The following is a 26,408-nucleotide window of genomic DNA, read 5'->3' as shown; positions in this document are numbered from 1 at the left end:
GATCAAGCCCGAGTTGGAGTGCAGTACCTTTCTTGTCAGCTTGGATCTTGTTTGTCTCTCTTGTGGGGCCCATGAATTGGATTCAATTGGATTTTGAATTTGGTGTTTGGAGCAAGCAAGGAATGAATTTGGGTTTGCCTGGTCCACTCTGAGCATTGGCTTTGTAACTTAAAGTTGGAGTAAAAAATTAAAACAATAAGCGATGACTGTTGCGAAGTTGAGAATGTTACATTTTGGTGTTTGTAAAATTATTTTAAAAATTGTAAAATGCTAAGAGGTGCAAGTATTGCATGGTCCCTTTAAAAAGGTAGTGTTTTTTTTCTGTGCTTATAAAGTTTAAAAAAAATACAGATGCATATGCAGTACGCAGACTGAAACATTTGTATCAAAGGCCAAACAGCAGGGTTGCCTTGGTAACAGGCTTCAGGCATTTGGATGTTTTTGAATTCAGCCTATCAGTTTAAATTAGGCTTGGATGCCAGCAACCTATTAGATTTGAAATTGATGTTTTGGTAACCTGAGAACCAATCATATTGTAGGGGATGTTCGATATGTCATCACGGGTATAAAAGAACAGGCAGTGGGACAATAAGCAGAGACAGCAACTACCATCTGCCACAGCTCATAGCTTTTAGCTCAAAGCCTCATCTAGATAGCAAAGAAGACGACAAACCTGATTGTAATTTAGAGATTGACTAAAATTCTGTCTTTTTGTTAGTAAGTGGTCCCTTTTAAAAAGGTATTTATCTAAACCGCATTCCATTAGAATCGTGTTTTATTCGGTTTGTTAATAGTTTGGTTAACTTGTTCACTGTTAGTTAGATAAACAAATTGTTGATTTTAAAGAGAGTCTCGGGTAGTTATTTTGATTTAACCACTAGAAGTTGCTGAAGCGCAGTTATTATCACTTCTCACACACTTTTAACAGATCATGAGGCGAGGTATTCCTCTTTGGTTAGGTGTTATTTTCTCGGGGGAGGGGAAATCAACCCCCACTTCATAACAATGACTATGCCAGCAATGCCCACGCCCTGTGAATGAATCAATACATAAAACTCTGCATGAAAATGAAATGGAAATATGGTTTGATCTTGGAGTCATGATATGATTGATTTGCTCAAAATGTCTTGCTAATTTGAGCAATATTTCATCTCCTAGCTATATTCTGAGAAGTGACCATGAAGTGTTTGGAGGCATTAACATGCTGCTGGAGTAGTATTAATTTTACAAAGTTGTGCTTTTATCTGAGTCATACTTCACATAGTGAAAATTTCAAATTTAATCCTGTATGTTGATGGTTGATATTTAGTTTTGAATTGTGATGTTTGCTGTTGGCTGTCCTTTGAGGATGCATCTGCTCAGGCTCATGCGTTTTTGCCATGGGTCTTCATGTAACTGAGCAAGCTAATCTTCACCCACATCTTTGAGCTCATAGGGCCAGATGTCCACAAGGTAGTGAGACCTGGAGTGCACGGTATGCTGTTTTTTCTTTTGTTCCCTCATTACTAAGCTGTTGTAAATCGTGGCACGGTTTGATGGATAGTTTGTCACCATTTTAAATTATTGATGGTTCACTCTTCCCAGTTGTTAATGTGATGCTGCTTTGCTTCAAGGAGCGCTTCACAGTGTATCCGAAGCATTTTCTTTGTCCTCTTTTGAAACATTGGCAATTTGAGAGTTGAGAAATCAGGACCTGTTTTTTTGGTGGGGGGGAGGGGGGTGAGGATGTGGAGAGACTGATTTCAACCATTTGCAGGAGATTTCCTGAATGCTTATGCAGCTAGCTTCAAAAAGGACGCTAGTGTTTGATCACCCTCCCATTGAATCTGGAGTATGCAGCTCAGACATTGCTGGTAGAATTTATCTAACCCCTCGTGTTGTTGATACATAGTGCAGGTCTTAATTGCAGTATGGGAGTGTGATGATGACAGCTGTTCTGTACACTAGAACTTTTGACTTGTGAGATCTTTGTTGTCTTTGCTGGCACAACTGATCTGGTGTTGGATGATCTCATCAGTGATGGCCTTTTGAGTGAGGTGGTTGCCAAGATCTGGGAAGTGCTCAACATATTCCGGAGTGTTTCCTTCAACATATCTGGGAGTTGCAAGATTTGACTGACCAAGTGTGGGTTGATGTGAGTTTTGTTCTGGCGACATTTGAGGACTGGCCGAGTTTCTTGTACTGAAGGGATGGAGAGTGGTTTTCAAATCCAGTGCAGAGTGGGCAATGACACTAGTCCTGCACAAACTGTTGATCATGTATGTCTATGGTGATCAGTTTAGTTCGACATGGAGGCAACTGAGGTTAGAGTTTCCCATCCATGTGGGATTTAGTACTGGAGGCAGTTGATTTTTGATGAGATGAATAGCCATTTTCAGGTAGATTGTAAACTGTATGGGGCCAATACACAGCCTTGCTTGACACCTGTCTAGATTTTGAAGGCGTCTGTTTGAGAGCTGAAGACAGCTACAGTCATTTCCTGAAATCATTGCATGATTGTGATGAAGTTTAGACTCCTGATCTTTGGAACACAATCCACAGAGCTTCGCCGTTTACTGAGTCAAATCACAGAATTGTTATGGCGTAGGAGGAGCTGCCAAATGACTCTCGAAATGAGTATTGTGACTTAGTGCCATTCCTCTGCCTTTTCCCTGTAACCCTGCATGTTGTTTCTATTCAAGTAGTTATCTAATGCCCTCTTGAATGCTTTGATTGAACCAGCCTCCACTTCCAAAGCTTTGGCTAGGTTAATGTATGAAATGAAGAGTTCCTGGTCTTATTCTCAACATTTTTTTTGGATTTGTCTGACAACAAAGACCACATCATCATTGAATGCAGCTTGTCATAGAGTGTGAACTTGGGAATTTGGTGAGTGAGGGAGTTTAGTACAATGAGGAAGGAGAGAAACAGTGGTTGGTGAATATTTTGCTCATTTATCTTTCCAAATTCATATCATTTAATGGAAATAAGGTTTTTTTAGTAAGGATTGCTAGCTCTTTGAGAATAGGTGGATTTCTTAATTACAAATTAATTAAAACAAATTAATTAACACATAATAAAGGTGACAAAGGGATGATTTGTTGTGACTGCAGAATGTGGAAGTGCCTGCACACCAGTGTGATCCAGAGCAATCATGTCTGTAGTAAGTGTCAGTAACTTGAGTTTTGATTCCGGGTCATTCAGCTAGCTACCGCACTCCAAGCACAAGAAGGGCTGAGTTACCTGGACACTTTACTCCAGGGGGTGGTCACAGCGCCTGGTTTATTGTCTTCTGATTTGGGCAGGAATAGGAGGGGGTGACTGAAAGTGAGGCAGGTCAGGGGATTGAGAAGGTAGATGTGGAGGAGCCTCGGCTCTTGCATTTGTCCAGTAGTTTCAAGGCTCTTGCAGCTTGTGGGGATGAAACTGGGTGTTACAGAGTGGATGAGCAAACTGACTATGGTAAGGAAAGCCATTCAAGTGGGAGTAGTTGATAGGAGTGTAGTGATAAAAGTCAGGGTATGGACACAGTTCTCTGCAGCTGAGAGTCCAGATGGCCGTGTTCCCTGCCCATTGGCAGGGATCAGGACATCTGCTCGGTCTGGAGAGGAGCTTGCAATGGGAGCAAGAAGATCCAGTTGTCATGGTCTAGGTTGGTGCCAATGGCATAGATGTGTCTAGGAAAGAAGTTCTGCTGAGGAAATATGAGCAGCTAGGAGCTAAATTAAAAAGCCGAACCTTGCATACCAGAGATTATTACGTGAGCCATGAGCATATTGGCGTAGGGTAAATAGGTGGGGAGATTAATGTGTGGCTCTGATGCGCGACAATCAAGCACGTGGAACAAGGCTTCAGCTATTGAAGGCTTTTATTAGCAAACAATGGAACTAACTAACACGAGTACACCAGTTCAGACTGGAGGGGTCCTGCCGGAGCAGAGGGTCTTATACCTCTCCCCCGGAGGCGGGGCCCGACCGGGATGTGCCATAACAATATTTACTACAGGTAAACACCCTAACCCAACAACATTATACAACCCCCACAGTGGCAACACCCTAACCCAACAGTAACATAAGAACAACCCCCAGTGGTAACCAACGATGGTTCACCACATTCACCCCTCCTTTAAAAACAAAGGCCGGCGGGGCGCAAAACAGGTCATATATGTACAAAATTCACAGGCCCAGACGGTCTGGAGGACCGCACCGTCGCTGTGATCTCCTCAACACCGGTTGCGACACCGGAGCAGGTGCTTGCGGTGGCGTTCTCTCCAAAACAGCGTCCGGCTGTCCCCTCGAGGACTCCCGGGCCGGTTGACCCTGGTGAGGCGATGGTGCAGGGGATCCTGGAACCTTCTGTGGTGGCGCCGATCTCCGAGTCTCAGGCAAGCTGTACATGGGAGTATAACTGTTATGCACTGGTCCCGGTGCTGACCGCGCCACGTCTGGGGAAGAAATAAGTAATAGGGGATTCGTGACAGGGGGTATGGGAGCGACAGGAGTTGCTACGTCCCCTGCGGGCGCCAGGTCTCGAATGGAGACTGTGTCCTCTCGCCCGTCAGGATATGCCACATAGGCATACTGAGGGTTGGCGTGGAGGAGTTGGACCGGTTCGACCAAGGGGTCGGACCTGCGGGCCCTCACATGTCGCCGCAGAAGGACGGGTCCTGGGTACGTCAACCAGGCTGGTAATGAGACCCCCGAGGACGACTTCCGAGGGAATGAGAACATCCTCTCGTGGGGAGTAGCATTGGTTGCCGTACACAGGAGGGAGCGGATAGAATGAAGCGCATTTGGAAGGACCTCCTGCCAACGGGAGACTGGAAGGCCCCTGGATTTCAGCGCCAGTAGGACAGCCTTCCAGACTGTAGCATTCTCCCTTTCCACCTGTCCGTTACCCCTAGGGTTGTAGCTCGTGGTTCTACTAGAGGCAATCCCGTATGAGAGCAGGAATTGCCTCAAGTCGTTGCTCATGAACGACGAGCCCCTGTCGCTATGTATGTAGCAGGGGTACCCGAACAGGGTAAAAAGCTCACTGAATGCCTTAATGACGGTGGCAGTCGACGTGTCCGCACAGGGGACAACAAACGGGAACCGGGAGTACTCATCTATTATATTGAGAAAATAGACATTCCGGTCCGTTGAGGGAAGGGGGCCCTTAAAATCCACACTCAGCCTCTCGAAGGGGCGAGTGGCCTTGACCAATTGTGCCCGGTCCGGTCGATAAAAGTGCGGTTTGCATTCCGCGCAAATCCGACAGCTTCTCGTCACTGACCTGACATCCTCCACCGAGTAGGGCAGGTTGCGGGCTTTTACGAAGTGGTAGAGTCGGGTGACTCCAGGATGACACAGGTCATTGTGGAGGGCCTTCAAGCGGTCCTCCTGCATGATGGCGCATGTTCCGCGCGAGAGGGCATCCGAGGGCTCATTGAGCTTCCCTGGACGATACATAATATCGTAATTATAGGTGGAGAGCTCAATTCTCCACCGCAAGATCTTATCGTTCTTGATCTTGCCCCTCTGCGTGTTACTGAACATAAACGCCACGGATCGTTGATCCGTGATCAGAGTGAACCGCTTCCCTGCCAGGTAATGGCGCCAGTGTCTGACTGCCTCCACAATGGCCTGGGCCTCCTTCTCCACCGCTGAGTGCCGAATTTCGGGGCCTTGAAGGGTGCGGGAAAAGAACGCGACGGGCCTGCCTGCCTGGTTTAGTGTGGCGGCTAGGGCGAAATCAGATGCGTCACTCTCCACCTGGAAAGGGATGGATTCATCCACCGCGTGCATCGTGGCTTTCGCAATGTCGCTTTTCAAAGCCTTGAAGGCCAATTGGTCCTCCGGCGTGAGTGGGAAGGTCGTGGACTTGATGAGCGGACGGGCTTTGTCCGCGTAGTTGGGGACCCACTGCGCATAATATGAAAAGAAACCGAGGCATCTCCTCAGTGCTTTCGTGCTAGCAGGCAAGGGAAGTTCAGTAAGGGGGCGCATACGGTCTGGATCAGGGCCAATGACCCCGTTTTCCACCACGTATCCAAGGATAGCTAACCTGCGCGTACGGAATACGCACTTCTCCCTGTTATAGGTCAGATTCAGGCGAGATGCAGTGCGCAGAAAGTGTTGGAGATTCGTGTCATGGTCCTGCTGGTCATGGCCGCAGATGGTGACGTTATCCAGGTACGGGAAGGTAGCCCGCAACCCGTTCTGGTCCACCATTCGGTCCATAGCACGCTGGAAGACCGAGACCCCATTGGTGACACCAAATGGAACCCTGAGGAAATGGTATAGACGACCATCCGCCTCAAAAGCCGTGTATTGTCGGTCCTCTGGGCGGATGGGGAGTTGATGGTAGGCGGACTTAAGGTCTATGGTAGAGAACACTCGGTACTGCGCAATCTGATTGACCATATCAGAAATGCGCGGGAGAGGATACGCATCCAGTTGCGTATAACGGTTAATGGTCTGACTGTAGTCGATGACCATCCGAGGTTTGTTCCCGCTTTTAACTACCACGACCTGCGCTCTCCACGGACTAGCACTGGCCTGTATGATCCCTTCCTTGAGGAGCCGCTGAACCTCAGATCTGATAAAGATCCGGTCTTCAGCGCTGTAACGCCTACTCTTAGTAGCGATGGGCTTGCAGCCTGGTACCAGATTCTTAAATAAAGAAGGTGTGGTGATTTTTAGTGTGGAAAGATTGCATGCGGGGCGCTTTGGGCAATTTGGAGGCTGCGGCTGATTCCCTACTGCCAGTGAAGGGAGTGGCCCACCGTACTGTAGGATCACACTCTTCATGTGGACCATAAAATTTAGTCCGAGGAGAATTGGCGCACAAAGGTGCGGTAACACAAGGAGCCTGTATTGCTCGTAAATTGTGCCCTGTACCTCTAGGGTTACCATACACCGTCCTTGGATCGGTACAGACCGGGACCGTGATGCCATGGAAATTGTCTGCTTGGCAGGTAGAACCCGGAGTCCACACCTTTTTGCAGTGTCAGGGTGTATGAAACTCTCGGTGCTCCCACTGTCAAACAGACAATACACAGTACGACCATTTACCTTGATGTTCATCATGGAATTATCAAGCCTGTGATGCTTTGTCTGGTCCAGGGAGATCGACGCCACCGTTGGCCCCTGGGCGTCACTGCATGCAGCCGAGGTTGATGCTGAGGACCCCTGCTGGTCGCTCCTAGTCATCGTTGACCATGATGGCCGCCCCCATGAATCGCACGTGGGTGAGGGCGCCAAACGTAGCGACTCCTGGTGGTCTTCCTCCTCCTCCGTCAGCCACGATGGCGTCGTCCTGGATTCGCACGTGGTCGGACCTCGTGGGTACTGCGACGCCGAAGGAGATTGTCTCCGCTCTGGAGGGTCACAAGCTGCACTGCCGTTTTTGGGCTTCGACCTGCAAACTTTAGCATAGTGGCCCTTTTTACCACACTGGCTGCAGATTGCCGTTTTTGCAGGACACTGTTGCCGTGAATGCTTGGCCCCGCCGCAAAAATAGCATCGCTGGCCGCCTGGAGCTGCCGCCGTCGTCGGATCGATATGGGAGCGTGAGCCCGTGGGGCGAGGAGGGATTTGAGCTTGCTCTTGCCACGTTGTCTCCACGTGGTCTTCGGGGTACAGAGCCAAGCTTTTCGACGCTGCTTCCAGCATCTCAGCCATCTCCATCGCTTGGGTCAAGTTGAGGTTCCCTTTCTCCAGTAACTTAAGCCGGATGTACGAGGACCCTACCCCTGCTACGAACGCATCTCGGGCGAGGTCGTACATATATTGTTCGGCTGATACATCTTTACAATCGCAACCCCTGGCAAGCTGCAGGAGCTCATTGGCGTAGTCCTCCATGGTTTCGCCCGACTGCCGACGTCGTGTAGCGAGGAGGTAACGAGCGTGTATCTCGTTGGGTGGTCTCGTGTATCGTTTCTTCAAGAGCTCGATGGCCCTCGGGTAAGTGGTGGCCGCACGAATCGCAAGATAAATCGTGTCGCTTACCCTTGCGTGGAGGACCTGGAGTTTGTCGTTGTCTGTAGTAACAGCTACAGAGGCTGCCAGGTAGTCTTCGAAACACTTCCACCAGTGGTCGAAGGTGTTAGCGGCACCGACCGCACGTGGGTCCAGCGCCAGACGTTCTGGTTTTAATATTTGTTCCATACTCCCTTTTTACTGTTGAGAGTTTTATGTTTGCTAATAAAATTGATGCGCGACAATCAAGCACGTGGAACAAGGCTTCAGCTATTGAAGGCTTTTATTAGCAAACAATAGAACTAACTAACACGAGTACACCAGTTCAGACTGGAGGGGTCCTGCCGGAGCAGAGGGTCTTATACCTCTCCCTCAGAGGCGGGGCCCGACCGGGATGTGCCATAACAATATTTACTACAGGTAAACACCCTAACCCAACAACATTATACAACCCCCACAGTGGCAACACCCTAACCCAACAGTAACATAAGAACAACCCCCAGTGGTAACCAACGATGGTTCACCACAGGCTCCAAGACTGCTGTGGGAGAAATGGGTTTTGATTCATGGGGCACATGCACTAATATTGAGGAAATTGGGAGCTGGACTGTTGGGGTGGGCTTCACCTGATGATAATGGAGCCTTTAGGTGACAGCAATCTTAACATCAGTTTGAAGAGGTCAAGTGTGGTTCTAAGACCAGTGTTTTAAACCTGAATAAATAAGTATAAATGTATGGAAGCAGAGCTAGTGACTGGGAAACTGGGTTAAAGCGAGGACAGTAGAGATGCAGTGACAGATTTTTAAAGATGTATTTCATAATTCAGCAAAAATCTATCCCAGTAAAAAAAGGAAAAACTGAAGGTTCCGTTACCAGGAGGTTATTGATTATTCCTGTCTCGCTGCTCATTACCGGGTCTAAAATAGACTGCTACCTGGTTAGCTCTAGGAGGTATTGCTCTAAGAAATTATCCTGTATAAACTCCTTGAGCTTATTTTCCAGGCCACCTTTGACAGTCTGGTTTGTCCAATCTACGGGTAGATTAAAACTAGTGATAGTCCTGTGAAGAGTGAGTCTGGGGAATTGATGTAGAAAACAAAGAAATGGCAGAATATTGAACAGGAATTGTGTGTGTGTCTTCACCATAGAAGACTTGGAAAATTGCCCAAAGATATTTGAAAATCAAGTGGTGAATCGAAGAGGGGGCCTTAAAACAATCACCATCACTGGGAAAAAGGTGCTGGGAAAAGTATGAGCTGCACAGGGTGACAAAGTCCCAGGACCAAATGCCTGCATCCTAGGGTCTTGGAGAAGTGGCTTCAGAGCTTGTAAAGGCATTGGTTATAATCTTCCAAAATTCATTAGATTCTGGAAGGGTCCCATTGGATTGGAAAATACTTCCTCCTTTCTTCCAAGAAAGGAGGAAGAAAGCAGGAAACCAAAAGCCAGTTAGTCTAACATCTGTCATAGGGAAATTGTTAGAATCCCTTATTAAGGAGATACTTAAAAATCATAGTGGGGCCGGCAGATCATCATGGTTTTGTGAAAGAAATGTTGTTAATGAATTTATTTGTTTTTTGAGGAAGTAACAAGCAAAATGTGGATTAAGGGGAACCTGTAGATGTGGTGCACTTAGATTTCCAAAATGCATCTGACAAGGTGCCACATCAAAAGCTCCTACAAAAAAAGAACACCATGGCGCAGGGGATAACATATTAGCATGGCTAAAGGGATTGGTGAGCTAACAGGAAACAGAGATTAGGGATATATGGGTCTTTTTCAGGTTGGCAAGCTATGACTCATGGAGTGTCCAGTGATCAGTGTTGGGGCCTCAATTATTTACAGTCTACATCAATGGTTTGGATGAAGCGACTGAACCTATGGTAGCTAGATTTGCTGGTGACACCAAGATGGATAGGCAAGTTGGTTGTCATGAGGAGACAGAGTATCTGCGAAGGGAAATTGACAGGTTAAATGAGCGAGTAAATTGTGAACTTGTCCACTTTGGCAGGGAGAACAGAAAAACATATTATTTAAGTGGAGAGAGACTGCTGAGGGACCTGTTACATTAACACTAAAAATAGTATGCAGGTGCAGCAAGTAATTAAGAAGGCAAATGGAATGTTGGTGTTTGTTGCAGAAGGAATGGAACATAAATGTAGGCAAGTTTTACTGCAGCTGTACAGTGTATTGGTGTGACTACATCTGGAATTGTGTGTGCAGTTTTGTTCTCCCTAATTTGAAAAAACATATACAATTGCATTAGAAGCAATTCGGGGAATGTTCTCTCAACTGATTACTGGGATGAAGGGGTTATCTTATGAGGGAAGGTTGAACGAGTTGAACCATCGGCGGTGAGAAGAATGAATATTGATCTTATTGAGACATACATGATCCTGAGATGAATTGATAGGGTGGATACCGAGCGGATGTTTTCTCTTGTGGGGGAGACAAGGGAAACAGTTTAAAACAAGACTGCTATGAGGGTAAATGTTTTCTCTGAGGCTTTCTCTGTGGAATTCTCTTTTACAGAAAGCAGTGGATGCTATGTCACTGAATTTATTCAAGGCACAGTTATACAGATTTTTAAGAGATAAGAATGCAGAGTAATTTGGGGGGCAGATAGGAAAGTGGAATTGAGATTGCAACCAGATTAGCAATGATCTTATTGAATGGCAGAGCAGGCTTAAAGGGCTGAATGGCCATCTTCTCCCCTGAAAGGTCTAAATTCACATTGACTTGGGGAAAATTTCCTCAGCCACAGGAAATAGGTAATTCAGGAGAATGTTGAACAGCATTTTTGCTGCTGTTGGTAAGAGGGAAATAATTTGATTTAACTCCCTGTTTGATGATAGTTACAATTGTTGCATTTCTAAAGTTTGGGGCAGTTGTTATTCCTCACTATTCCATAGATTGAGTACATGGAGTCGATGTAAGCAAAGGCTCACTCGGCTGGAATGCCATTGTAGGTATCACAGGCACATTGGGGGAATGTTGCTGTGTTTTTCATTCTTTGATTGTGTAGCTCTCCCACCGATGGTGGTTCACCTTCTGGATTCTACCACAGATTACTGGAGGATAGTTTGGATTATAACAGCTGCGGATTCATGGTTGATGAGTTGTTCAAAATGCTCTTTCCAACGTTGATGGATGGCATTGTCATCCTTAATAAGACAAGCATCATTCAATGGGCATAGGGAATTTTGTCACTTTGATCTTGGTTTATAGATGGCACTGGTGGTTTAAAAAGAATTTTGCATGTCCTCATGGTCAGAATATTGTTGGATCTCTTGAACTTTCTCTTTCTTTATCTTCTGGATTTGTCTTTATGTACTAGCTTTGAATTGTTGGCATGTGATATTAAGAAAGTTAAGTCAGATAAAATAAGCAATTCGGAGAGATGAATGATTTACATACCTTGCAGCAAACAGTCGAACCAAGATGAGTTTCATGCGAAACTTTGTTAATCTTTCTGTATCTAATTAGAGTGCAGGAGTTTCTTGTGTGAGCATCTTTTAATTTTAATTTACTCTGTCGCTTCATATTTGGAGTTAGTTGTTTTGTGCTACTGATTAGCAGAGTCTGAACTTTCACAGCTGACGAGTCATTGGGTTATGGGTTACAGAATAATGAAACGGGGTTTCCCTTGATGTGTCTGATGGGAAATTGAGCTCCTGCACAACAGGCCAGTGTGGCATAATTTGTTGAAACTGGCTCATGTTACTGATAGTTGGTTTCGAAGGACTCCTTTGTTTATTTTCATTTTATATTCACTGTTTGTGGACATGAGGTCACTTTGTATTTTTGTTCTAGTGACTTTCTTTCAGATATCTATTTCTGGTGGCACAGCCTCATTCATTAGCTGTACTGAATGACCAGACCCCAAGAGCAGTCTTTTCATCTATGTTCTATCTACAGAGCAGTGATAATGAGGGACTTCAATTATCCTAATATAGAATGGGATAGTAACAGTGTGAAGGACAAAAGGAATGGGCAGAGTAGAGTGGTAGTGGTGCTGTGGCATTCCTGGGATCGTTTATCAATTTGCTTCCAGCCCAATAAGTAAGGAAACAGTGATAAGTCTAGTACAGGGAAATGAAATGAGGCAAAAGAACTGTTTTATAGTTGGGGGCGCATTCTAAGTAAGTTAAGTTTATTTATTAGTCACAAGTAAGGCTTACGTTAACACTGCAATGAAGTTACTGTGAAATTCCCCTAGTCGCCACATTCCAGCGCCTGTTCAGGTCAACACACCTAACCAGCACATCTTTCAGATTGTGGGAGGAAACCGGAGCAACCGGAGGAAACCCATGCAAACACGGAGAACGTGCAAACTCCGCACAGACAGTGACCTCAGCCGGGAATCGAACCCGGGTCCCTGGCGCTGTGAGACAGCAGTGCTAACCACTGTGCCACCGTGCAGCATTCTGGTAGCAGTGAGGGGAAGAGCAGGGAGTTGGACTAATTGGATAGATTTATCAAAGAGCCACTTCAGGTATGATGAGCGGAGTGCTCTCATTGTATGATTTTTGTTTGGAACCACATTAAATTAAAAGATTATTTGTAGTAACTTTTTTCTTCTTTCCAGTAATTATTGTTGAAGCCTGTTAGACAATTCTTGGGATTCTGAGAAGGGATGGGGAGTCGCTTCTATTGTGTACTATTTGTTCTGCGAGCAACTGTGAAATTGTGCCAGATGGAGTAAAACGCTACTTTTATGGAACCGAGAATCCACAAAAAAAGTTTCTTAACCCAAATTAAAAGAGAGTTTTCTTATTGGGCGATGCAGTCGTTTAGGTACCTGATCTGATACCGCTAGAAGATGGCTTTAAATCTTGTCTTTGAAAGAATATTATATATTTACTAGCTGTAAGAATGCTACATGAATTGACCAGTTTTGGTACAATGTCCTTGGTGCAGAATCACCTTACTTTGGCATACTGGACAGTAGGAAATAGTTATACTGTGTACATGAAATCCTCTTCTGAGTTTGGGCTTAAACAATCTGAGGCAGAAAGGAGAAACCTTTATTGAGCATTTAATCTCACAAGTTTAGTATTGGCACATTAGGGTATGCATCATTTAGGGTATGCTAAGCTTGAGAGATAAAGCGCAAAATAACTTCAAAAAGAATTGGAGTGAAACCTCCTTCCCAACAGCAAAACTTGCATTTCACAAAGTAATACTTCTCCAGGTGCTCCACAAGGATGTTTATCAAACAAAATTTGGCACTGAACCACAAATAGAATGGTGAAGAATGGAATGAGAAGTAAGTTTTAAGGAACACTTTGAAAGAGGAGAGAAAGGCATTTGATAAGGTCCCTCATGGCAGGCTGGTACAAAAGGTAAAGTCTCATGGGACCTGGGGTGTGCTGGCTAGATGGACACTGATCTGGCTTGGTCATAGAAGACCATAGCGATGGAACGGAGATCAGTAACTAGATGGTGTTCCGCTGGAACCTTTATTGTTTCGAATATGTATATGTATGTATATAAATGATCTGGAGGAAATGTAGGTGGTCTGATTAGTAAGTTTGCAAGTGACACCAAGATTGGCGGAGTTGCAAATAGTGACGAGGACTGTCACAGGATACAGCAGGATATAGATAGATTGCAGACTTGGGCAGGGAAATGGCAGATGGAGGTTAATCTGGACAAATGTGAGGTGATGCATTTTGGAAGGTCAAATTCAGGTGCGAATTATACAGTAAATGGTGGAACCCTTGGGACATGCAGGTCCGCAGATTCCTGAAAGTGGCACCACAGATGGATAAGATGTGCAGCATGTTTGCCTTTATTGGCCAGGGCATCAAGTATAAAAGTTAGTAAGTTATAGTACAGCTATATAAAACTTTAGTTGGACGACATTTGGAATATTGCATGCAGTTCTGGTCGCACACTGCCAGAAAGGTGTGGATGCTGTGGAGAAGGTACAAAGAAGGTTTACCAGGATGTTGCCTGGTCCGGAGGGTTTTAGATATGAGGGAAGGTTAGACACTGCAAAGACGGAGGCTGAGGGGTGAACTGATAGAGGTCTACAAAATTGAGAGACGTAGAGTAGATAGTCAGAGACTTTTTCCCAGGGTGGTAAGGTCAACTACAAGAGGGCACAGGTGAGAGGGGAAAAGTTCAGGGGAGACATGCGGGGAAAGTTTTTCACACAGCGTGGTGGGTGCCTGGAATGTATTGCTAGTGGAGGTGGTGGAAGCTGGCACATTAGCAACATTCAAGGTGTATCTTGAGAAGACACACAAACGGGAGGCGAATAGAGGGTTAGAAACTGCAAATGGTCAATGAGAATTAGGAATCGGCACAGACTTGGTGGGCCAAAGGGTCTGTTCCTGTGTTATATTGTTCTTTGTATAAAAAGGTAAATTCATAGCTTAGGACCTAGATGTTTGAAGGTATGGGTACCAGTGGTGGATCCAAGATCATTGTGGATGCACAAAAGGCCAGAATTATTTACTGAAGAAGGGCAGTTCCATTAAAGAATTTGAAAACAAGGATGAGAATTTTAACATTTATGTTGTTACTGAACTACAGCTGGATAAAGGGGTAAGGTTAGCGGCAGGAAGGACATCCAACTGTAAAATCACCTGCCAAAACCAAAAATGGTGGTTGAAATGAAGGAGTGGTCAACCACTATTGTGGTGACCTATTGTAACATGGGAAGAGCCAAAGGAGGAAAGGAAGATGTTGCTGAACCGAGAGCTGATATGAATGGGTGAGTATTGGATTGATGGATGAACAAACCTTAATGTAGCAGAGTTTTGGAGGACCTTAAATTGGTAAGATCAGAGGCTGGCCAAAGACAGCATTGGAGAAGTTGAGTCTATGGCCGGAATTTTATTCCCGCCTGCACGGGAATTGGAGCAGGCAAGGGACAGACATGGAAAGGTCCGTTGACTGCAGGCGGGACTTTATAGTTTCGGAATGAGCGAGGCTGTAAAAATCCTGTCGTATGACATGGAAGAAGCGACCAAATGTACAGTAGCTAGATTTGCAGATGATAAAGTATGTAGGAAATTAAGTCGACAAGGGGAGACAAAGGGATATAGATAGGTTAGGTGAGTGGACAATAGATTGGTACATGGAGTATAATGTGGGGAAATGTGAACTTGTTCACTTCGGCAGGAAGAACAGAAAAACGGTATACTATTTGAATGGAGAGAGATTGCAAAACTAGGTGGTATAGAGGAATCTGGGTGTCCTGGCAGGTGAATCAGGAAAATGTTAAAATGCAGGTACAGCATGTGATTGAGGTTGCTATTTATTGTAAGGGGAATGGAACATAGAAGTAGGGAAGGTTTACTGCAACGGTACAAGGCCTTGGTGAGACCACATATGTAATACTGTATACTCCTTATTTGAAATAATTAATGCATTTCAGAGAAGGTTTACTCAACTTGTTCCTGGGATGAAGGACTTACCTTGCGAAGAAAGGGTGAACAGCTTTAAACCTTTATCCATTGGAGCGTAGAAGAATTAAAGATAGTTTTATTGAAACATACAAAGTCCTGAGGGGACTTAACAGGGTGAATGTTTTCTCTTGTGGGGAGACTAGAACCAGAGGACACAATTTAAGGATAAGAGGTCCACCATTTAAAATAGCGATGAAAATTATTTTTGAGGGCTCGGTCTGTGGAATTCTCTTCCTCAGAAAGCAGCGGAGGCTGTGTCATTGAATTTATTTAAAGCTGAGTTAGACAGATTTTTGATAGGCAAGGGGAGTCGAGGGATATGGGAGGGTGAACAGGAAATTGAGAACACAGTCTGGTCAGCCATGGTATTGAATGGTGGAGTGGGTTTGAAGGACTAAAGACCTCCAGCTGTTCCTATGGAAACATGCATTTATGGTGCTCTGCATTTTATACTGCTGGCCTGATAGTGACATGAGTGATTTGACTTTGGAAGCACATCTATTGACCCATGTGCTTTTTTCCCTCTAGTTTCATTTGTAGTAGGTGAAAGATGTCAGTTGCTTTAGGTCTGTAGGATTGTATGAAGTCAATTTTGAAAGAGCTTGTAAAACATTTGGAGATCTCCTCTCCTGCTCATTTTCGGTCTGTACATTTATCAATTTTTAAGAACTTCTAAACCCAGTAGGCACTATTTTGTGTTAAGAATCAAAAATAGGTGAGGCTTTTAGAAAAATAGTTGTTTAAATGCTTATTGATGTTGCATCAAGTTAATGAGGTTGGGGATACAGGAAGTTCATGACAGCACTTTGCAAATCTGCAAGTCTGCTACCAAAAAGAGCAAGAACAGCAGACACTTGGTAACACTATATACCATATCCAAGTTCTTTTCCATCTCACACACCATTTAGACTTGGAAATGTCTCACTGTTCTTTAATCCTTACTGGCCTAAAATGTTGGATTCCCCCTCTGACTGCACAGTGGGACTGCCTTCAACTCTCCGACTGCAGTGGTTCAGGAAGGTGGCTTGCTGCAATCTTCTTGAGCAGTTAGAGGTGGCAATAAATGCTGGCCTTGCCAGTGACGCACACATTCATGAATAAAGAAGAAAAAGATGAGAATATGAATTTGTACATTTGAACTCCAGCTCTGACCCCAGTGTTTATTTGAGATAAAATTTCACTTGTTGTAATTGCTGCCATTGCGTAACAGAATTCATCTGGAGGTGTTAAGTTTCAGATGCGTGACTTTCCATTTGAGGTTTACAGGTGTGGCTCTTTAATGTGGGTGGCAAAATTGGCTCCTATTGTGTTGTCAGATTGCATCTGCGGCAAATAGGACACATTTGAAATTGATTTATTTTGCACTATGTTCACACAATTGATCACTCTGTTAATTTGAATGCTTCTGCTGTTGATGCATCCAGATTCTAAACCCACCATATCATGCCAGCTTTTCAAAAATATTTCCTGTTTGTCACTGAGTGTTAGAGCAGAAGGGCCTACAGTTTCGAATATGGTAGGATTATCCATGACATAATTGACAGAATATTGCGTTGTTATGAGTTATGCATAACATTGTTGAGATGCTGTTCAGTTTTACTCTTTCCACAATTTTCTGAAAGACCAATTTTCAACCACATAATATTCTCCCTCTTTGTTGATGATTTAAAAAAAATGTTCCCACACACATTTGTTCAGCTTGTTAAAGAAGTAAGCAGCTGACTTACATGGAGTAGGAGTTTTCTTTATTCGATTTTGGGATATAAGTGTATCAGCATTAGTTTAGAACAAAGAACAAAGAAAATTACAGCTTCGGCCCTCCAAGCCTACACTGACCATGCTGCTCGACTTAACTAAACATTTACTATAATATAATGGAAATCCTGTAAAATGTTTTACATAGATCGAAATTGAAGTTAATTGAAAGCTTGCTTCGGCAGCACACATACTAAAATTGAAACTGTAGAGTTGATTAGCATTGACCTTGCGCAAGGTTGACATGCAAATTCATGAAACCTTCCATATTTTTAAAAATGGGTAACATGGTGGCACAGTGGTTAGCACTACCTCACAACACCAGGGACCTGGGTTCAATTCCGTCCTTAGGTGACTGTGTGGAGTTTGCACGTTCTCCCAGTGTCTCCGTGGGTTTCCTCTGGGTGCTCCGGTTTCCTCCCACAGTCCAAAGATATGCAGGTTAGGTTGATTGGCCATGCTAAATTGCTCCTTAGTGTCACAACATGGGGGTTGGGGGCGATTAGCAGGGTAAATACGTGGGGTTACGGGGATTGGGCCTGGGTAAGATGTTCTGCCAAGGGAGTTGGTGCAGTCTCAATGGGTCGAATGGCTGCCTTCTGTAGTGTAGGATTCTATAAAACCAGCTTCTTAATCCATATAGCCACCTGCTGAGTTTTACACCCTCTCTGCTGTGCAACATAACAAATTCTGTTGATTTTACAAGGTTGAATTAATTGGATTAATGTTCATGCTTTTGGATTTTTGACAATTGAATCTCCATTTCCTGTTTCCAGCACTTGAGACTGGTTTAGCAGGATTTAAACATGTTCCAGTTGTTGGAAGTGTTCTAACATCCTCTGTTATAATCCATGTAGCGACTGATAACTTTTACAAGGGATAAATTTCCCAAACAACAAACTAAAATAACTAAAGGACAAAATTTCACATTTTAAGACTTTTACTGCAACAAACTAAAATCACCTTAAGTAAAACATTACTTAATAAGCAAACCAATGCATCAAATTAAAGAAAAGGCACATTTGCATTAAGTAACGAATGTAATCAAAATAGGTCTTACAACTACCTCTTCTTGTTGTGCAGCGCACTTTGGGTAGGTATATGATGTTATAACATCAAGTCTCAAGTTCGTGCCAGCTTTTCAACAAGCTCATTTCTCTACAACATCCATTTGCCTCCATTACTGATGCACAGTGGCAGCAGTATCTCCCATCTACAAGATGCAATGCAGCAACGTCCAAACTCTTGGTCCTATCATCTAGAAGGACCACGGTAGCAAATGCGTGGGAGCACCAGTTATACCTTTTACACATGGACTGCAGCTGTTCAAGAAAGTGACCTTCCCAAGGGCAGTTAGGGATATGCAATAAATGTTGGCCCAGCCAGCGATGCCTACATCCTGTAAAAGAATAATAAGAAAATCAGAGGTCTCCCCTCATTTTGCATCCCGATCCCTGGAATCAGAAATCTCTCTGCGCCCCAAATGTTTGCCCGCTGTGGGGTTCAGAAACTGGGTGAATAACCTCCAACTGACAGTGTGTCTCTTGTGAATGATGATATAGGATTCTGCGCCTGCGTGGCCAATTTTGGCAGTTATCCTGCATGGCCATCGTGTTGTGGGAGACGGTGTTTCTTCCGATACAGATATTCTACCTTGTAGATATGGTTAATCCATTAAACCTACTAATACATGGTTTTGTTGAAAGATAAGATGTCATGCGAAGTTCAAGTTGCTGTCTTCAACCCTTTTGTTTATTTCCTCAAAGCTGACAAAGAAGCTTTAAATTACACAGTGTAATTAAAACAAATATAATTCCATGAACCCAGAGTTTACAGTACCTTAGTAATTAAGTCGTCAACACCAGTTCCTCGCCAACAGCTGCCTTAACTGTCCCACTCGCAAAAATTGCAACGGGACTATTTAAAAATGGTGGCTAAGATAGAGTCCATAAATGTTGCTTCAGACCAACATGCAACCCGAAAAATGAGTCGTATCAAAATCTTACACGCTCCACTTGATTGAGGGGGCTATCAAGTCCCAACTAATGTGCTCTTAATTTTTTCTAATATAGCGACAGCATTAATATCTACCTGACAATGTGTAAAATTGCTCAGGTAGGTCCTGTCCATAAAACGCAGAAAGATATGGCCAATTACTGCCTTATCAACCTGCATCCAATTAACAGAAATGCGATGGAAAGTGTTATCAACAGTGCTGTCAAATGGCACGCACTTACCAAATAACATGCTGATTGAGGCTCAGTTTGGGTTCTGACAGAATCTCTCTGCTCTAGACCCCTTTACACCCAGGATCCAATCATGGGCACCAGCTGAATTCCAGAGGTGGGGCTGAGGGTGACTGCCCTTGACATCAAGGTGGTATTTGACCGAATGTAGCATTTAAATTAAACTTAGTTAAATTGTGGATTAAGGGTAAACTCTTAATTGATTTTATTCAACCTGACACAAAAGACAATTGTTGTCATTGAAAGGCACTCATTTTAGCCCCAAACCATCACTCAGGCATTCTCAGGGGAGAACCTAAACCAAACTAAGCAAGGAACGCACTAAAACTTGGGACAGCTGCCACAGAGGTGCAATGGGGAAGGCCGAGTATAAGACCTTCCAGCCAAAGTGAACCGAGCGGAGTGTAATTGTGGTGAACCCTCTTGGGCTGTATAACTCATTGAATGTATATAGTGAATATTACATGTACTACAATTATATGGAGTTCAACTTGTTCTAGGTAGACACATTAAATAGCTTTGCACCATTTGTAATGACCATGAAATGCCTGTAACATTTCTTTGACTGTACTGAAGCATCTCCAGAGTGCATCACGCTGTATGTAGAGAAACTGAATATTACTGTACTTTGTGTGATGGCCATTTTTAAATGTTTATAATGTTCTTTCAGATATTTGAAGCTGCTTCACCAATGATAGTAAGTTTAGAAGTGGGAATGTTCACTGATGTTCAGCAAGACCTGAACAACATCAAGGGTTGGGCCTGAGAAATTTTCCTGCAGCGGTCTTAAGGCTGGGTAAAATGCGGCACTTAATTCCCCGAAAACTTCCTCCTACTACCTGTAAAGTACAAGTCTGTGGTGTACATACAGACTCTCTCTAACACTCGAGCAGTTCAATACGATCTGAAACAATGCAGTCTGCTTGATTCGCACTCCATGCATTGGCATAGACATTCATTTATCCAGAAAAAAGACAATTTATCCAAAAAGAAGAGGATGAAGTTGCTGTTGCAGTAGAGCAAGAGGAAATAGAGATTTGGCTAGGGTATAAGTAGATAGAAAACGATGTCATCACCCAAAGTTAGCAAGTCTCACAACCGTAGGTTGCTCAGGGAAGCCAGGGTGATAGTAGAATCTCAAATCTACTTCTTTCAATCTACCTTGGATATGGAGGTGGTTACTGGATGTCCATGTACATGATAAATCTGGTAACTATAGACCAGTCAAGTCTAATGTTAATAGTGGGAAATCACTAGCGATCATTATTGAGGACAAAATTAATTCTTTTTTGCATGGGCTACTTGGGGATGGCCAACAAAGATTTGTTCAATGTGTAACTCATTTTGTCATTTATTTGAAATAACTAAATTGGTGGAGGTAGTGCAGTGGATGCAAATATGGACTTTAATAACAAACTACCTGGGAAAATATATGTGACTATGGTAACTTCGGGAGGCATAATTGACTAAGGGAGGGAGTTACGGTAAATGAACACTTTTCTGAATGGACAGAAGTTTCTAGTTGGATCTTCCAGGCATTGACATTTGGACCATCGCATTTTGTCGTCATGCATAAATGACTTGGGCTTGGGTATAGGAAGTCCAACTTTGAAGCTTGTGAATGATTCAAAACTTGACATGGGAGTAAATTGTGAAAAGGATAGTAGCAGACTTCAGGTGTGGATTGATGCTGGGTAAGTGAGGGAGTGCATGGGAGAATAATTTAATGTGCAACTGTGAAGTCATAGAGCCATAAAGATTTACAGCATGGAAACAGACCCTTCGGCTCAACTTGTCCATTAAGGCCTTTTTTTTAACGATTAAGTTAGTCACAATTGCCTCCGTTTGGCCCATATCCCTCGATAGCCATCTTACTCATGTAACTGTCTAAACGCTTTTTAAAAGACTCTGGGCTCACTGAAGTGGTGCACTTCAACAAAATTGAGAGGCAGTATATTCTATACTGAGGGAGAGTGAAGCGCAAGAGCAGAAGAACCTGGAGACGCAAATTCACACAGTGCAGTAGAAAAGTTGATAAGATAGCGAATTGGATATTTGGCTTTGTAAATGGGGCATAGAAAGTAAAGTTTATTTACTAGTCACAAGTATGGCTTACATTAACACTGCAATGAAGTTACTGTGAAATTCCTCCAGTTGCCACAGTCCAGCACCTATTTGGGTCAACGCACCTCACCAGTGTGTCTTTCAGACTGAGAGAGGAAACCAGAGCACCCGAAGGAAACCCATGTAGAACGTGCAAACTCCACACACACACTGACCCAAACTGGGAATTGAACCTGGGTCCCTGGCACTGTGAAGCAGCAGTACTAATCACTCTGCTACCGTGCCGCTCTGCAGATCACTGGTTAGCCCTCAGCAGGTGGATTGTGTACAATTCGGAACACCACACTTCAAGAAAAATGTTAAAACCTTCTAGAGGGTACAGAGGAGATTTACCAGGATGAATTATGAATTGTATTATTCATCACTTGTTTCAACTGCACTGTGGACTTAATACTCCGGTGTGCCAACTAGCTAAGAAATCAAAGGATAAAAATATACCAGTAATTCAATTTCTGGTGGAATGATTGGGTGTAGAGTTCTGTAGATGTCTGTATGAGTAAAGTAGCCTCATAATGGCCATATTATTCTTAAATGAATGTTGCTTTGCTGAAATGAACTGAGTCAATAGGAATAGTGTCTATTCTACAGTGCCCCAGACAGTGGCATACTGTCTAATGTGACATTCACATAGCTTTGGATTGGAGGGGTTAAATTTTGGAATTCTCAAACGGAAATGTTAGCTAGATGTTTTATCAGAAACTTGACACTAAAAGCAAAATGGATAAATGACGAATGTCAATGCACTATTTTTAAACTGATCAAAACTCTAGGTTTGTGTTATTGATTAACAATAATGCATAGTGTAGAAACTAGTTGCCTTTTTTTGCAGGTTATGTATATTTTGCCTTCCAGTGGAAACTTCAGTACACTTGGTATGGTTATGCGGTTGTGAAAATTTTAATTATAGAATGCCTAAAGTGCAGAAGGAGGCCATTCGACTCTTCAAGTCTGCGCAGATTCTCCGACAGAGCATCGTATCCAGCTAATGCTCCTGGCCTGCACATCTTGGGGCACGAAGGGGCAATTTAGCATGGCCAATCCACCTGCAAATCTTTGGACTGTGGTGTAAACCCACATAGACGCATGGAGAATGTGCAAACGCACACAGTTAACCAAGGCTGGAATCAAACTTGGGTCCCTGGCGCTGAGGCAGCTGTGCTAACCACTGGGCCACCCTGCTGCCACTGTTGTTGCTCAACATGAAGTGACTAAAACTTGTCTGACCTGGATTTCTAGTTTTGCGTATTTATTATAGAACATAGTGCTGTGTATAGATGCATTTGAAATAAATTATAGAATTCAGGTTTAATTCTTTTGCTGTATCCTGCCAAGGCAGAGGGGGCGATCTTACTGTTGCTCCCCACCGGCTGAAGGGTGGGTAAGCCGGTAAGATCGTGCGAGAGCCTAGAAAACAGGTTAGCGCTTGATTTCTTGCCTCTTGCGATCTTAGTGGCATTGGATATCCGATGAAGTCAGCCTCGCGCCCACTTCCGACACAAGACTGAGTAAATTACTTAAATATATTTAAATACTGATTTACAAGTAATTGACAAGCTTGGGACGCAGTTGTCTTGGCTCACTTGCCTCTGTGGCTTGCCCGGGAGAGTTTCTCTCCATTGAGAATTACAACTGGTCCCCAGCAATGTGGACCAGTCGTGATGGTCCCGCTGGTAGAACCGGAGGACATTTAGGCCCCCTGGGGAGGTTGAGGGCAGGGCAGTGCCAAGGGGTGCGGGGTCAGAGGGAGGTGGGGGGGGGGGGGGGGGTGGTGCAAGGGCCTTCTGGTGGGCAGGACCTACTGGGGGCCGGTCAGATGGGAGGGGCGGGGTTGTGCACTCTGCAGGTGATCGGTGGGGAGAGCCCCTCTGCAGGTGATCGGTAGATTGGGGCCCTTGATAGATGGGGGGGGGGGGGTGGGTGGCTGGGTTGATGCTGGCTGTAGCAGCAGAGGCCTGACAGATCGATCGATCTCAATCTCGATCTCTGTCCCTCAGACCTACCAGGACTCTCTTGGTTGCCATTGTGCATATGTAGCCACAGAGGTTGGCATGTGTCGTGGCGCCCTCTGCTGCTACGGCAAGCTTGCTGGTGAATTAAGCCCCACCCCCTTCCCCGACAGGCAAGGAATGGTTTAGTCCATTTTTTCCCGCACTCAGCGGATAAGACACTGGATTTGAACTCGCCCAAAAAAATGGGTCAGAAACTCTCCCGTTTTTACGCCCATCTTGGACTTCGAATTGCTTTGGTAAGATTACCCTCCCCTCCCCCCGAATGTTAACATTTTGGAGCTCCAGCTCTCACTACAATGGATTTACTACCTGGTGTATTTTAAAGTGTCTTGAAGCTGCTGGTGTGAATATTGATCTAGGTGACACTATTTTCACTGGCCGTTGTTTAAAAACTATTAGATAATTGGCCTGAACTGTCATAATTTGTCTGGCCCCTTTTTAAAAAAAATAAAGCTTTGGGGTTCCAGTTTGAGTGAAAGCCATTGATGGAAATATGTCATAAAAACTGTTTCTCTCCACAGCGACTGCTGTACTACCAACATTTTCTTTTCTTAGTTTCTCATTTCCAGCATCCAGAATATTTTGCCTTTGTTCTCCTGAAATGTATAAATTATTTGTTAACAATGGACAATGATATCACAAGGCCTGCCGTTGGAGAAAGAGTACCATTTACCTGCCAAGATTTTTGTTGAAATTCTTCCTACCAGCGACTGAGATACAGTGCATTTAAATGACCCTAAAGAAAGCACCCACAAAAGAGATGCATTTGCAGAAGAGAGACTTGGAACTTAAGGTCAATAATCGGGATTTTTCAGTTCTTACATGTTTCCCCCCCCCCCCCCCCCCCCCTTCTCCCCCCAAACCCACCAGCTAGATGTTCAGCAACTTTTTAAAAAAAAACATTTTTACAGGATGTGGGCATTTCTGGCTGGGCCAGCATTTATGTGCCTATCCCTAACTGCCTTCAATTTTCGGACGGTATTTGGGAGTCAACTATAGCTGTGGGTCTAGAGTCACATAAGCCAGACTAGGTAAGGATAGTAGGTTTCCTTCCCTAAATGACATAAATGGACGAGATGGATTTTTATGACAACCGACAATGTCTTTTACTTACAGAATTTTTAAATTGAATTTGAATTTCATCATCTGCTGTGATGCGATTCGAATCCAGGTGCCCTGAACATTATCCTGGGACTCTGGATTGCTAGTCCAGTGATAATTTTACTGTGCCACTGCCTCCCTTTAAACTGTATTTATATAGAACTGTTAACATAGAAGAAAGTTACAAAGTGCTTTAAAGGCATAAAGAATAAAATGCCATTGAGCTAAGGGAATATGAAGAACCACTAAAACCCTGAGTTTTAATGTGGGTGGGAAGTTAGCAAGTTGAAGGAGGGAATCTGAGTGGAACAAACAATGAATGGATGCATAAGAGTTAGAATTATAGATTCGTGGAATGGCTGCAGCACAGACAGGTGCTTTTGCAGGTGTTTTTGAGGATGATGAAGGGGAAAAGGACAATGCTTGAAGAGTGCATGGTGGCAAAATACATTTACATTGTCTTAGTCTGGAGGCCAGGAGGGAATTGGGTGGTTAGGAGTGGGAATCTAAAGAAAAGAGCAGGAAATGAGTCTCGTACGTAAGGTAGAGAAAGCAAAGAAACTGGAGTGTGATTGGCTTGCCCTGGGTAAAGGGGGAAGTAGCTGAAGTAGCCTCTCTCTGATGATCCAGGAATTGATCGCATTTTACACTTGGAGTGCAAGGGAGAGAGTGGAGTGTTTTCCTCACTGGGAAAAAGGAGATTTGGATTATTTTTGATCTCCAGAATGATTCTAAGGTGATTTTAACTCCCGTCATGCTATCCTGTGAGATCCTTGACCTCTTATCCTCAAATCAAATTGGTCACAATATCGTAGGGGATGAATTCCTGGAGTGTATACAGGATTGTTTTCTGGACCAATGCTTTGAGGAACCTACTAAAGAACAGGCCATCCTCGGTTGGGAGTTGCCTAATGAGAAAGGAATAATTGGCAATCTAGCTGTATGAGACCCCTTGGGGATGAGCGACCATAATATGATAGAGTGACGTAGTTGATGCTGAGACAAGAGTCTTTGAACCTTAATAAAGGAGACTACCATAGCAAGTTGGCTATGATGGATTGGGAAACATTACTTAAAGAGATGATGTTGGATAGGCAATAGCAAACATTCAAACAGTGCATGGGTGAACTGTGACAGTTGTTTATTTCTTCCTGGTGCAAAAGTCAAACAGGAAAGCTAGCCAAACCATGGCTTGTAAGAGAAATTAGAGATAGTATTATCTCCAAGGAAGAGGCATACAAATTGGCTAGAAAAAACAACAGACCTGAGGATTGGGAGCAGCTTAGAATTCAGCAAAAGAGGACCAAGGGGCTCATCAAGAAGGGAAATATCAGAAATGTTTGGGAATACATTTTAATGAGAGCGAGAAACTGAAGGAAATTACTAATAGTAGAAAAATTGTGTCGTGGGAAATCGATGGGATGGAATGCCGATTAATCCCCAGGGCTGATAATCTACGTCCCAAAGTAGTTAGAAATAGTGGTTGCATTGGTGGTCATCTTCCAAGATTCTATAGACTCTGGAACACTTCCTACAGATCGAAGGGTAATTAATGAAATGCTACTATTTTTAAAAAGGAGGTAGAGCGAAAACAGGGAATTGTAGACCAGTCAGCCTGACATCAGTAGTGGTTGCGGGGGGGGGGGGGGGGGGGGGGGGGGGAACTAGAGTCCATTATATAAAGATTTAATAGCAAAGCATTTGGAAAACAGTGGCAGGATCGGACAGAATCAGCATGGATTTTTGGAAAGAGAAATCATGCTTGATGCATCTACTGGAATTTTTCAAGGATGTAACTAGTAGACTTTCTTG

General features: G+C 43.9%; 1 protein-coding gene and 1 pseudogene across 1 annotated transcript in view; both read left to right on the top strand.

The window, feature by feature from the left end:
* The window catches only part of garem (GRB2 associated, regulator of MAPK1), a 109,266-nt gene that overhangs the window by 10,544 nt on the left and 72,314 nt on the right, over nt 1–26,408 (top strand). The gene's annotated exons all lie outside the window — the stretch shown is intronic.
* LOC144496207 (U6 spliceosomal RNA) lies at nt 17,290–17,390 on the top strand (annotated as a pseudogene).

The sequence above is a fragment of the Mustelus asterias genome, chromosome 7, assembly GCF_964213995.1.
Source record: "Mustelus asterias chromosome 7, sMusAst1.hap1.1, whole genome shotgun sequence".
In the NCBI taxonomy this organism is placed as follows: domain Eukaryota; kingdom Metazoa; phylum Chordata; class Chondrichthyes; order Carcharhiniformes; family Triakidae; genus Mustelus; species Mustelus asterias.
The sequence above is the reverse complement of the archived record's forward strand: the minus strand, read 5'-3'. Positions and strand labels throughout refer to the sequence as shown.